This window comes from Lemur catta, chromosome 12, assembly GCF_020740605.2.
Source record: "Lemur catta isolate mLemCat1 chromosome 12, mLemCat1.pri, whole genome shotgun sequence".
NCBI classification, from domain to species: Eukaryota; Metazoa; Chordata; class Mammalia; order Primates; family Lemuridae; genus Lemur; species Lemur catta.
This window is the reverse complement of record NC_059139.1, coordinates 90166176-90179646: the sequence shown is the minus strand read 5'-3', so window position 1 is coordinate 90179646 and position 13471 is coordinate 90166176. Positions and strand designations below refer to the sequence as shown.

At 40.3% G+C, this 13471-nt stretch overlaps 1 long non-coding RNA gene across 2 annotated transcripts in view; it reads left to right on the top strand.

Moving 5' to 3' along the window:
* Positions 1–2151: 2151 nt before the first annotated feature.
* LOC123648295 overlaps positions 2152–13471 on the top strand; it is a 29860-nt gene continuing 18540 nt past the window's right edge. For both annotated transcript variants that reach the window (XR_006738553.1, XR_006738554.1), the window contains exon 1: positions 2152–2203. This is a non-coding gene — a long non-coding RNA (uncharacterized LOC123648295). The remainder of the gene's footprint in view (positions 2204–13471) is intronic.

Here is a 13471-nt window from a genome sequence, read left to right as displayed (position 1 = left end):
CTGACACACCAGCTCTGGATTGCCTTGCCCCAGGTTTCTTTTATGTGAGGGAGATGTAATCTGTCTTGTCTAAGGTACTGTTTTTCAGGGCAGTGTTACTTGCAGCCAAAGCTCTAAATCATGGCTGTGCCCTCTTCTTGTGTTCACCAAAGACCCAGGCTCCGCCCTGCTGTCTGCGGCCAGGCTAATCCCAGGCAGAGCCAGGCCGGTTAGCTCAGGCCTCACTCTTACAAGGGCCCCAAATGTAAACTCTTAACCTTTTCTCCAAATCAGATTTTACATGGAGTCTTTGTGGGGTTTCTGGTGTTAAAAGCATTGATTTGTCTGCTGTAACCAAAATGTGCCACCATGTTTGGAATCCTGTTTTGGCAAATTTTCATTTTTTAATATCACAAGTGTCTTAGTCCATTTAGTGTCACTATAACAATACCCAAGACTGGGTAGTGTATAAAGAAAATAGGTTTATGTAGCTCACGGTTCTGCAGGCTGTACGGGAAGCCCAGCGCCAGCGTCCACTTGGCTTCTGGTGGCAGCCTCTGTGCTGTGTGAAAACATGGCACGGAGGCCCGCGGGGAGGCGGGCACGTGCAGCAAGGGCCCGGACCCAGGGGCGGCCGGCTTTGTAACAGCCACTCTCAGGGGAGCTCGCTCAGTGCCCTGGGAACCAACCCAGTCTGTTGCAAGCGAGAACTCGTTCACTGTCGCCAGAGCGGCACCTAGCCCTTCAGGGGAGAGTCAGTCGCCCCATGACCTAAACCCTCTCACTGGGCCCCACTTCCCAGCACGGCCGCACTGGGGACCGAATTGCGACATGAGCTTGGGTGGGGACGCACATGCCGTCTCCAGACCACGGCGCCAAGAGCCTCGCACAGAAGTGGCCCAGGGCCCCGGGGTGCCCGTGCTTGTGGCCACCCGTCTGCTACTGGCAGTGCTGCCAGGGGCTGTCCTAAGGCTTTTGTATCACTCGTTTCTCCCAGAGTCCCCAGAACAGCGTCCTAACAACGTGACGCCGGGTTCCTGGTGGAGTTAAGGTTTGATCCCTTAAAACTCACGTCTGGGGAAATGGAGGAGAACAGGCTGCCGTGCGGTGGCTCAGTTGCAGCCATCTGGGGACAGGCGCGGGGCTCCCTGCCGCCTGCGGTGTCAGGCGGGGGGGGGGGGGGGGGGGGGGGGGGGGAGCCGGCTGAGAAGGGAGCTGGGCCGCAGCCTCGGCCCCCACTCGCGACACTCAGTCCGTCAGCGCCTGTTAGAGATGCTTTTGTTTGTCAGCACCCGCCGTCACAGTCGCCAGGGCACAGGGAGCAGGGGCCACGCGCGGGTGCTGCGCTCCGTAGGGCGTCCCCTTCATGGGAGGACGCGTCGGAGAAACCAGAGCCCTGACAGCCTGGGAGGGAAGGCTGCAGCGGGGTCCCTGTGGACAGTAGGATGGGACCCTCCTGCAGCTCCCAGGACTCACTTAGAGCTGCGGGCAGCGGGGCTGTCACCCTGACGTCAGAGCTGGCGGCCGGGGCCCTTTTCTACCACTCTGCTCGGGGACGACATAATCCAAACGATCGTCATCCTCGAGAAGCACCGCGCAGAGAGGAGAGTGTGCTCCCCCGTGGCAGAGGCAAGAAGCACGAGCCCCGACAGCTTGGCTCCCCCGTCCTGAAACACGTAGCTCTGGCACGAGGGATTTACCTGCCGCTTTCTGTGCAGCCCGCACAGCTTCGGTTGGTTTTCTCTTGCAATAGCAAGTTCCAGGGTTCCGCTACCGTGGCGTAAAGGGGCTGGTCGTTCCTCTGATTTGTTCTAACTCGCGCAGCATTTTCAAGCCTGGACAATGCAACGTTTGTAATCGGGTCAGCTACTCGGTCACCATACCCACCAGTCGCAGGGTGACCGTGGAACTTGAGCTGGAGTCAGTGCCACCCGGCACTCCCTAAACAAGCCACACCTGGCTTTCAGACCAAACGGCACCCAGTCCTCGCCACGGTCTCCAGAGCTCTGTTTGGGCCCCTGGACCCAGCTACATTACTGTCCCCAGAGAGAGGAGGCCGGGATCAGTCTCTAAACAAATTGAGGGGAAATCATTTGGTAGCACCTTCAACAAAGCAAGATCAGTTGCTTGTGTCCTTCTTGACTGTCACCCCAGCACGCCTCCAGGCACCTGCCCTGTTCCTGCGGCAAAAGTTAAACTCTTCATCTTCAAAACGAGAAACAAGGTATGTTTGTCCAAGTAGAGTAAAGCAAACTCTTGGGCCATAGCTGAGCCTCTCTGACTATCAGGTACAGAACCGAGGTCTCCCTGTGTGCACCTCTGTCCCTTCGGACTCTTCACCGGCGGTTGCTTTCCTATGAACTTGAGCAATCTCATCATTTTGTTCAGGACATATTCGAGCCAAAATAGGTACATTTCTGAATCCAGAAAAAGAGAATAGTATTAAATCAAAAGGAAGTATTTTAAGGGGGTTCTAAATATTAAGAGTATCTCAACTTCCATATTTGAGCTCCATCCCTTTCTTTGATATATTTTAATTGGGAAGTTATGAAGTAATTAAAAGGTTTCTCCCAGGCTTCCTAGTTCTTATCTAACTGCAAATAGGTTTTTCTTCAACTCTTAGCAATTCTCATCTGATGTGCATCATGATCGGAAGCTCAGGCTACCATGGGACTATTGTGACTGTTTTGGAAGGAGTCAATGTGGTTCAGCTGGAAAAACTGATTCCAAGCGGGTATTGATTGGCCACACATTCAATTCATTCAGTCTGACAGCAATCATAATATTCCAAGTCACTGAATGCTGACATTTCCTTTCAAATCCTTACCATGTACTGGGTGCCTCATTCTGTGATCTATGGAGGCTTTTGATGGATAAATTTATCCTAGTTTAGTGAGTTTTCTGTTAGCACTTTTCAGACATCAAGCCATCTTTGTCACTTACCAGTTCCATTTGTTATTTGCTAAAATATAATCAACATGGGCTCATGAGTTTGGAAAAGGTACATAACCCAAGTCTCAAAGAAATTTGAAGCATAGGTGACCATTAGAGCTGAGTATCTTTTGGAATTGATGAACAATACTTGAGGCAGAATTCTGTGCTAGATGCTAAGGAGACTGGTATTTATTTGTAAATGTCCCACCTTCTACTTTGGATTTTAAAACCTAATTAGAGGAACATCTTAGGCCCATAATTAATATCATTGTTTGGTGAGCTCAAAGAGTCAATGGAACATAACGTAGGCTCCTTAGCATGCTACCTTCCTTTAGGAAGAATATTTCCAATACTTATCAACAGAATATTTTTCTCCAATATATGTGAAGTTGTTCTCCAATATATTGCCAATTTGTGGTTAAGCCCCCCCATATGAGGGACATTTTGGAAGCAGACATCTCTGGAGAATATCACGTCTCACAAGTACTGCCATTTCTGATAAAGGCTTTTAAAGTAAACTGTGGTTGATTCACAGAAGTACTCATGTTCCATTTTCATTTTGAATATCAACAATTTCCTCTCACTTGGTTCTTTCTCAAAGAAAAAAAGAAAACAGCTGAAGGACAGTTGTAATAGATTGGTCTGAGAGAGCAAGAAAAAGGCACAGAAAGACCATCTGAAAGCTCTGCTCCCTCCAGTGCCTCTCTGCACCCCGGGGGCAAGCATTCATTCGGGAAACCCTGTTGCTCTTCGGCTGTTGCTTTGTCTTTTTATGCACACAGCCTGCACGCTCTGGGCACAAGATGAGTGATCAGGGAGGTGGCAAGTGGAGAGATGCGGCCAAGCCTTGCAAATGAGTTTGTAGTTAATGTCCACCCCAGATGCTTTCAAATATATGAAGGACACACCTTGAATGACGAGCTTTTAACCTTGCAGCCAGTCATTTATTTTTCTGATTAGGACATGCCATTGTCTCAACCTCCAGGTGGTTGTTCACCGTAGGCAATAGTGGCCTCTTGTTTACTAATCTCCAAACTGTGCCATGTGTTCCTGGCTCATCACCATGTGTGATCCTGCCTCTGAGTGCCAAACAATTGTGGAGAATCACTTTTGAGCCTTCTCTCCCTGTTGGGTTGGGGAGAATCCATAGAATATTTAAAAGCCTAGCATTTACTGAGGGAAACAAAAATCGATCGTGTGTGTGTCTGTGTGTGTGTGTGTGTGTGTGTGTGTTTTAAGAGAGCAAACTTGGAATCAGGGAGTTTCAAAACACAAACCAAACCCACCCAACAAAATGCATTTTCCAAAGTAAAATAAGGAAAGATGAAACCTCAGCTAAAAACTCCATTCCTCAGAAATGATTTGCATTAGCCAATTCCTATGGATTGAAGTTTGTCCCTTTCAAAACTCATGCTGAAGCTTAATTCCCAGAGTGACAGTACTGAGAGATGGGGCCTTTACCAGGTGATTGGGTCATGAGGGCTCTTGGATTGATCCGCTCCTGGATTAATGGACTAATGGGCTATCATGGGAGTGGGACTGGGGATGTCCGAGAGGAGGAAGAGAGACCAGGCTGACGCACTCAGCCCACACGGCCCTGCGCTGCCTCAGGACTCTGCAGCGTCCTCACCAGCAGGAAGGCCCTCGCCAGATGCAGTCCTCGAACGTGGGCTTCTCAGCCTCCATAATTGTAAGAAATAAATTCATTTTCTTTATAAACCACCCAGTTTCAAGTATTCTGTTAGAAGCAACAGAAAACAGACTAAGACATCAATCAAGCCCTAAGGGCCACGCACTCCTACTTTACAGTTTAGCATTTCATTTGTTGCATTTATAATTTACTTAATTGCTATCCCTCCATACTCTCCTTTTGTGAACTTTAATAAAACAGGGATTTTAGCAAAATCCCCAGTGGTGTGTATTTTCAGAATTGGGCAAATCTCTTTATTACGGTAGGCTTGGAATAATTGTTTCCTTCTCTGGATGAGAGGAAGCCATGGTTGCTGAGCCTATAGTGGTGCATAATGTGGCAAATCAGGTTAACAATGTGTGGATAAAACTATATTAAGAAAAAAAAGGCTTGCTTCCCTGGATTCAAAAAGAGAGAGAAAAAAATAATTCTGGGTGGTGCTTCAGGGAAACTGGAAAATCTATACCACGGAGTTCTGGGATTTTTTTCAAAGCTTTAAAACAACATGAGAAAACTGAAGTATCTTAGACAAAAGATAGTCTCATGAATAACCTATTGGGAGTGAGATCTCAGCTTGGTTTTATATTTACACATTATAACCAGAAGTTAAAAAGTTTAAAAGCACCAAAGAACTAACCTTGGTTTGAAGGGGTGGGCTGAGAGGGTGGGGGGAGAACACTCTGTTTTCCCATGTCAACCTGAAATCCCATGTTTATTGCAGTTGCCATAGCTACTGATTTTAAATAAAATTTGTATTATTCATCAAATATTGGCATCCAGAACATGGTGCCATCTAAAACTCATCAGCTATTATCTCCACGGAACTGGCTTGTGTGGCTAATGGAGAGAGAAGGCGTACACCACGGCAGAGAATTCTCAGTTACGGGAGGAAGGTATCCAAGAATGCACCACTGCCCCAATTTGCTCCTCTAATTTCCCATTTTCACAATTCATCACCCACGCGGGCCAGAAAATAGGTGGGGAATAGAGCAGGGTGCTACAGCCACCGAGACAATGGTCGGAGCAGCTGGAGACTAAATGGGAAACTCTAGTAGCCTCAAATAAGAGACTTTGATTTCAGGGAAACTCATATCTTGAAATTACTGAGGTCCAAAATTCCTCTCTCATACGATATTTGATAAGACCTTAAAATAAATTTTTGAAACTTGTAATTCTTGCACATGGAAAAAATTCAAATAATACAAAAGACATAGTAGAAGCCTCTTTCCCATTCCACATTTCCCCAAAGCTAACCCTGATGCTAAATTGTATGCATATGCAAACATACATTTTTATTTTTTCGTTGTTTTCACTCAAGTATTTAGAATAGTATACACACTGTTATGCACCTGGCTCTTTTTACTTAACATATCTTGGAGAATGTTCCATATCAGTAGTGTGTAGAGAGCTGCTTTATTCTTTTTCACAACATCGTGGCTCCATTCCTACTGGTTGCTGTTAGGTTGTTTCAAATGTGTTGCCCCTGGAAATAATACTGCAACAATGTTCTTGTCCTTTTGTCTTTATTGCCATGGCCATTTATTGGGCTCCCCTGTTTCCATATTAATCCTCTCTAGCTTTCTAATTTTCCACACTCCTGCCAGAATAGTCTGTTTACACGGTGGGATTGATCTTATCACCCAAGCCAAAACTCCTCCCTGGGGTCCCTCTGCCTTTTCAGCTTCACCTCCTACCGGCCGCTCCCATTCAGCAGGTGGCCTGAGCCAAAGCAACAGTTACAATGTTGCCGACTCGCCGGTGTTTTCACAGCCTTGGCACCATTTATTTTGATTCTTTGTAGGGACTTGTTGGATATGCTAGGGATGCTATTAGAATTGACCTTTAGTTCTGAACTTGCACCCTTCGGGAAAGCTATATTTAACTGCTTACTGCCCTCTCAGTTTCCACCTGCTGGTCCCAACTAAGGTTCATCCCAGACACCTACAAGAGTCGCACCTGCACCTTTGTGTAGGAAGCGGGAGCTGACCTGTTGCTGCCACCTGCCTCCTGCCACCTGGCTTGAACCTCCGACCCTGCTCTGCTCTGCCCTCTTCTACGCGTAAGATGCCATAAGCAAATTGCCTGGCATGTAAGAGAAGACTCAGACGAAAGTTCTTCTCTAAGGGCACTTTGGTTCCTACTCCACTGCCCTATTTTGATCAAAGAGCCAGACTCATTTCCTGGTTGTTAAAAGTAACCTTCCGGCCCACTTTCAATCTGAAAATGTCAGGCATTTCCAATCTCACCAGTCAGCAACTTTCCTGCCTCCAGACACCTTCCACGGCATTGCTTTCCCCAAGTTAAACATCACATTTCCTCCGTTCTAAAGCAGGATGACGCCGTCCGTCTGGTGAGATGCCATTTTCCTCCCTTAAAAGATACCGGCAGAGAAAAAATATACATTTGTTCAGCAAGGTATATTCAGGCAAACACAAGTTAACAGAAATATGCTAATAGCGGGATGTCCCTTTGTGCCCTTTCTAAAATCTAAGATTACTGTGTGCCACAGACAATTCAGTAGCAAAACCATACACTTTAAAATGGAACTGTGGCTAGATGGGGCACCAGTCACGCATTGTGTTCAAGGGCGCAGCTGACACTAATGCAATACGCCAAGCAAAACCAGGAAGATCTTTAATCAATGCCGTTTAAAATGAATATTGAGTCTGATTCCCCGCTTCCCTCTATAAACACTCACGGGGGAGGGAGGGGGAGATTCTCTTTAAAGTGGGGTTACTCTGATGGGCAGATGGATGAATGGTCTAGTGTCATTATGTAAACAATAAGGGAACTCTGTTTTAAAACCTCCCCCGTGAGACCAATTGTTAGATTTATTTCCTTGCACTAAGGCATTGTCTACAGAAGAGTAATATTAAAATACAAATATCTCTCTTGGCAGCGGCAGCGATACATTAATGCAAGAAGAAAAGTCTCTACACATTTGTATTTAACAATTGCTACTGTGTTCAAAAATATTTTAAAGTACATGTTTAAGAAGAAAGAAAAAATAAGATATACACCCTTTAAGAAATAGATTGTTGTAGAAAAGAACATTAGTCATATACTGTTATGTGAAAAAAGCAGATTATAAGTGAGTGTTATAATATGATCCCATTTTTGTAAATGAAAGAAATATGCAAATACCAGACACCCCCTGCTTCCGCTTCTTCCCAAAAAGACTGGAAGAAAAGCCCCACAGTGTCTATAGTACTGACAGCTGAATGGTGGAATATGGCTGTTTTAATCTTCTTTTATACCTACTTCTTTTGTTTTAATTTTTAACGAACCTACATTTCTATAATAAGAAAACATCCTTATAATTCATATTACATATATATATATTCATGCACTTTTCTGTATGCATCTTTTTGGGAGCCAGGTTTTTCCATTTCTGCATGTTTCTAGGTTTCATTAAAGCATACCCTCAATGAACATGAGAATTTCATGTGAAGCAGAATGAGTAAATGAGATATGAAAAGGAGAAGGATGCATTGTACAGATACTTTCTCTCCTGAGAGCTGAACCATGTGGCCTAAGGGAAGTTTTTTTCTCCAAGCCAAATGAGATTCAGAGCAGGTAGAATGAAGAGAAAAGGCCCTGGGGATGTTTAGGGTCCCTGGGCACACCTTGCCTTCTTCCTGAAGAGTTGTGGCATGAAGGTAACAAAATTGGAGAGAAATTGCCTTCTTGGCTTTGACATTTGAGCAGAAACTTCCTGAGTCATAGGACTGACTATGTAAGTTTCTTTATTTTTTAATTTTATTTTATTGTAATAAGAACACTTAGCATGAGATCTACCCTATTAACAAATTTTTAAGTGAACAATACATTGTTGTTGACTACAGGTATAATGTACAGCAGATCACTAGAGCTTATTCACCTTGCTTAACTGAAACTTCATGCCTATTGATTAGGAATAATCAATAGGGAATCAGTTAGGGAAAATCCCTGTTTCCCTCTCTCCCAGACCCTGGCAAGCACCATTCTACTCTTTGATTCTATGAATTTGACTATTTTAGATGCTTCATATAAGTGAATCCTTTGTCTTCCCATGACAGGCTTATTTCATTTAGCATAATGTCCTCAAGTTTCATCTATGTTATCACATATTACAGGATTTCTTTCTTTTTTAAGGCTGAATAATATTCCATTGTATGTATATACCACATTTTCTTTATCCATTCATCTACTAACGAGCATGTAGGTTGTTTCCATAGCTTGGCTATTGCAAACAGTGCTGCAATGAACATGAAAGTGCAGATACCTGTTCGAGATCCTGATTTCAGTTTTTTTAGATAAATACCTAGCAGTGGGATTGCTGGGTCATATGGTAGCTCTATTTTTAATTCTTTGAAGAACTTTCATACTGTTTTCCATAGAACCTGTACCATTGTGCATTCCCATAAACAGTGTGCAAAGGTTCCAGTTTCTCTACATTCTTGAAAACACTTGTCTTTTGGTTTTTTTGATAATAGTCATCTTGACAGGTGTGAGGTGATAGCTCATTGTGGTTTTGATTTGCGTTTCCCTGATGATTAGTGACATTGAGCATTTTTTCCTATACTTATTGGCCATCTGTATATCTTCTTGGGAGAAATGTCTGTTCATGGTCTTAGCTCATTTTTTAATTGGGCTCTGCAACTACTGAGTTGTAGAAGTTACTCATATATTTTCAAGATATATCAGATATATAGTTTACAAATGTTTTCTCCCCTTCTATAGATTGTTTCTTGACTCTGTTGATTGCTTCCTTTGCTGTGCAGAAGGTTTTAGTTTGATACAGTCTCAATTGTTTATTCTTGGTTTTGTTGCCTGACGTCATAGTCATGAAATCAATAACAATACCAACATCAGGAAGCTTTCCCCCTATGTTTTCCTCAATGAATTTTACAGTTTCAGGTCTTAGTTTAAGTCTTTAATCCATTTCGAGTTGATTTTTATGTATGGTGTAAGATAAGGGTCTAATTCATTCTTTTGCACGTGGATATCCAGTTTTCCTGGCACTATTTGTTGAAGAGACTGTTCTTTTCCCATTGTGCAATCCTGGAATGCTTGTCAAAGATCAGTTGATTGTATATGCATGGACTTATTTCTGGGCTCTCTACTCTCTTCCGTTGGTCTATATGTCTGTTTATATGCCAGTACTATAATGTGGGTTTTTTCCTCTCTTTTTAAAAATTTTTAATTATTATGGGTACATAATAGTAGTATATCTTCATAGGGTACATGTAATGTTTTCATATAGGCATATAATGTGAATTGATCAAATCATGGTAACTGTGGATTACTGTGGTTTTGTCAAATATCTTGAATGAGGAAGTGTGATTCCTTCAGCTCTGTTCTCTTTCTCAGTAACAATTTGGCTATTCTTGGTTTTTTTGTGGTTCCATATGAATTGTAGAATTGCTTTTTTGATTTCTGTACAAAATGTAATTGAGATTTGGATAAGGATTGCATTGAATCTGTAGAGCACTGTGGGTAGCATGAATATTTTAACAAAATTGTCTTCCAATGTATGAACACAAGGTATCTTTCCATTTGTTTATGTCTTCTTTAATTTCTGCTGTCTATGTTTTATAGTTTTCAGCATACAAGGCTTTCATCTCCTCAGTTTGTTCCTAAATATTTTATTCTTTTTGGTGCTATTGTAGATTGAAATGTATTTCCAATTTCCTTTTTAGAAATAATTCATTGTTAGTGTATAGAAACACAATTGATTTTTGTATGTTGATTTTGTATCCTGCAACTTTACCAAATTTATTAGTGTTAGTAGTTTTTTTATGGAGTCTTTAGGGTTTTATAAATATTAATATATAAGATCATGTCATCTGCAAACAGAGATGATTTTATTTCTTCCTTTCTAATTTGGAGGCTTTTATTTATTTTTCTTCCTTAATTGTTCTGGCTAAGACTTCCAGTACCATGTCGAATACAAGTGGTGAGAATGGGTATCCTCGCTTTTTTCCTGATCTTAAAGGAAAAGCTTTTTTTTGATCATTGACTATAATGTTAGCTGTGGGCTTTTTATATATGCCCTTCATTATATTAAGGCACTTTCTATTCCTAGTTTGTTGGGAGTTTTTATCATGAAAGGGTGTTAAATTTTGTTAAGTACTTTTTTTGCATCTATTCAGAGGATCACGTGATTTTTATTCTTTATTCTGTTAATGTGGTATATCACATTTATTGATTTTCATGTGTTTAACCATCCTTGCATCCCAGGAATAAATCTCACCCGGTCATGGTGTGTGATCTTTTTAATGTAATGTTAAATTTGATTTGCTAATATTTTGTTAAGGTTTTTTTTAAATCTATATACTTCAGGAGTATTGTGGCCTGTAGTTTCCTTTTCCTCTGATGTCTTTGTCTGGCTTTGGTATCAGAGTAATGCTGACCTCATAAAACAAGCTTAGAAATACTCCTTCCTCTTCAATTTTTTAGAAGAGTTTGAGGAGGATTGGCATTAATTCTTCTTTAAATATCTGGTAGAATTCAACATTGAAGCCATCTGGCCCTAGGCTTTTCTGTCTTGGGAGGTTTTTGATTACTGATTCAATCTCCATTCTGCTATAGGATTGTTCAGACTTTCTTCATGTTTTAGTTGTGGTAGGTAGGTTGTATTTTTTCTAGAAATTTATCCATTTCTTCTCTAGGTTATCCAGTTTTTTGGTATGTAATTGTTCATAGTAGTGCCTTATGATTCTTTTTATTTCTGTGGCATCAATTGTAATGTCTTTTCTTTCATTTTTGATTTTATTTATTAGAGTCTTCTTTTTTCTTAGTTTAGCTATGGTTTATCTATTTTGTTTACCTTCAAAAATCCAACTATTGGTTTTGTTGATTTTCTTATATTTTCTATTTCTTTTATTTAGGTTCTAATTTTTGTTTTTTCCTTCCTTCTGCTACCTTTGGACTTACTTTGCTTTCCTTTTTCTAGCTCCATGAGGTATAAAGTTAAGTTGTTTACTTGAAATCTTTCTCTTCTTTTTAAGGTAGGTGTTTATTGTTTTAAATTCCCTTTTAGTGCTGCTTTCACCACATCCTGTAAGGCTTGATATGTCAATGTTTTCATTATTTGTCTCGAAGTATTTCCTAATTTCCTTTTCTATTTCTCCTTTGACCCAGTGGTTGTTCAAGAGTGTGTTGTTTCATTTCCACATATTTCTGAATTTTCCAGGTATCTTTGTACTACTTATTTCAAGTTTTATTCCATCAAGTTCAGAAAAGATAGTTGGTATAATTTCAATCTTCTTAAATTTGTCAAAACTTGTTTTATGACCTAATGTATGATTGATCTATCCTGAAGAATGATCTGTGTACTCTTATGAAGAATATGTATTCTGCTGTTGTTGGGTAGAATGTTCTATATATGTCTTTTAGATACATTTGGTCAATAGTGTTGTTCATGTCCTCTATTTCCTTATTAATCTTTTGTCTGGATGTTCTATTCATTACTAAAAGTGGGGTAGTAAAGCCTTCTACTATTATTTTATTGCCTTCTATTCCTTCATTCAGTTCTGTCAACATTTGCCTTACATATTTAGGTGTTCTAATGCTGGGTGCATGTACATTTATTCCTGGTGGATTGACCATTTTATCATTATATCTTCTTCTTTGTCTCTTGTGATAAAATACATTTAAAGTTTCTTTTGGTTGATATAAGTATTGCCAACTCTACTCTCTTTTGGTTACCATTTGCACAGAATATCTTTTTCCATTTCTTCACTTTCAGCCTATCTGTCCTTAAATCTAAAGAGTGTTTCTTGTAGACAGCATATAGTTGATCTTGTTTTTCATCCATTCAGCCATTTTATGTCTTTTGATTAGTGAGTTTAATCCATTTACATTTAAAATAATTATTGATAAGGAAGGATTTACTATTGACATTTTGTTAATTGTTTAATTGTTTTCTGTTAGTCTTATAGTTCTTTTGTCTGTCTTTTTGTCTCTTGCTATCTTCTTTTGTGTTTTGTTGACTTTTTGTATGGATATGCTTTGATTTCTTTTTCTTTTGTGTAACTTGTATAGAAATTTCTTCTGTATGATTACATTAGGGCTTACATAAAATATCTTATATAGTCTGTTTTAAGCTGATAACAACTTAAGTTCAATCATGTACAAAACACTACACTTTAATTTCTCCTCCTCCTACAAACACACATTTTATGTTATTGTTGTCACATTTTACATCTATCTATTCATATTGTGTATTCTTAACATATTTTTAGTTATAGTTCTTTTTAATACTTTTATCTTTTAATTTTTATACTAGAATTAAGAGATTTTTCTACCACCATTACAGTAATATAGTATTCTGTATTTGTCTATATATTTACCTTTACCAACAAGGTAAATTTTTCATATTTTCTTATGCTATCATGTTGCTGTTTAGTGTCCTTTCATTTCAATTTCAAGAATTCACTTTAGCATTTCTTGTAAAACAGCTCTAGTAGTGATAAACTTCCTCAGCTTTTGTTTGCCCCTGGAAAAAACTGTTCTTTAAAATGAAGGAGAGATAAAGATTTTACCAGACAAACCAAAGCGGAGGATTCCCATCACAAAGGGAATTTGCCCGCGAGTTGTTACTGAACTGGTATGTTTGTGGGAAAGAAGGGCCCAGGGCTTCCTACTTCACCATGTTGTGGAGGTCAGTCTCTGAACAGGTTTCTGTGCAGCAGAAATATTGAGGGAAAAACAAAAGTTCTATTTAAGAAACAAAAGGCGGGAAAATGGAATTAGGTTACATAGCAATCACTTAAAGTTGATGCTTATATGATAAACATTACACCTAGGTTAAATTATATATAAACTTCATTTGTATTAAGAAAATCAATATTTACTTTTTAAATATTATGTTTGAAGAGGGGA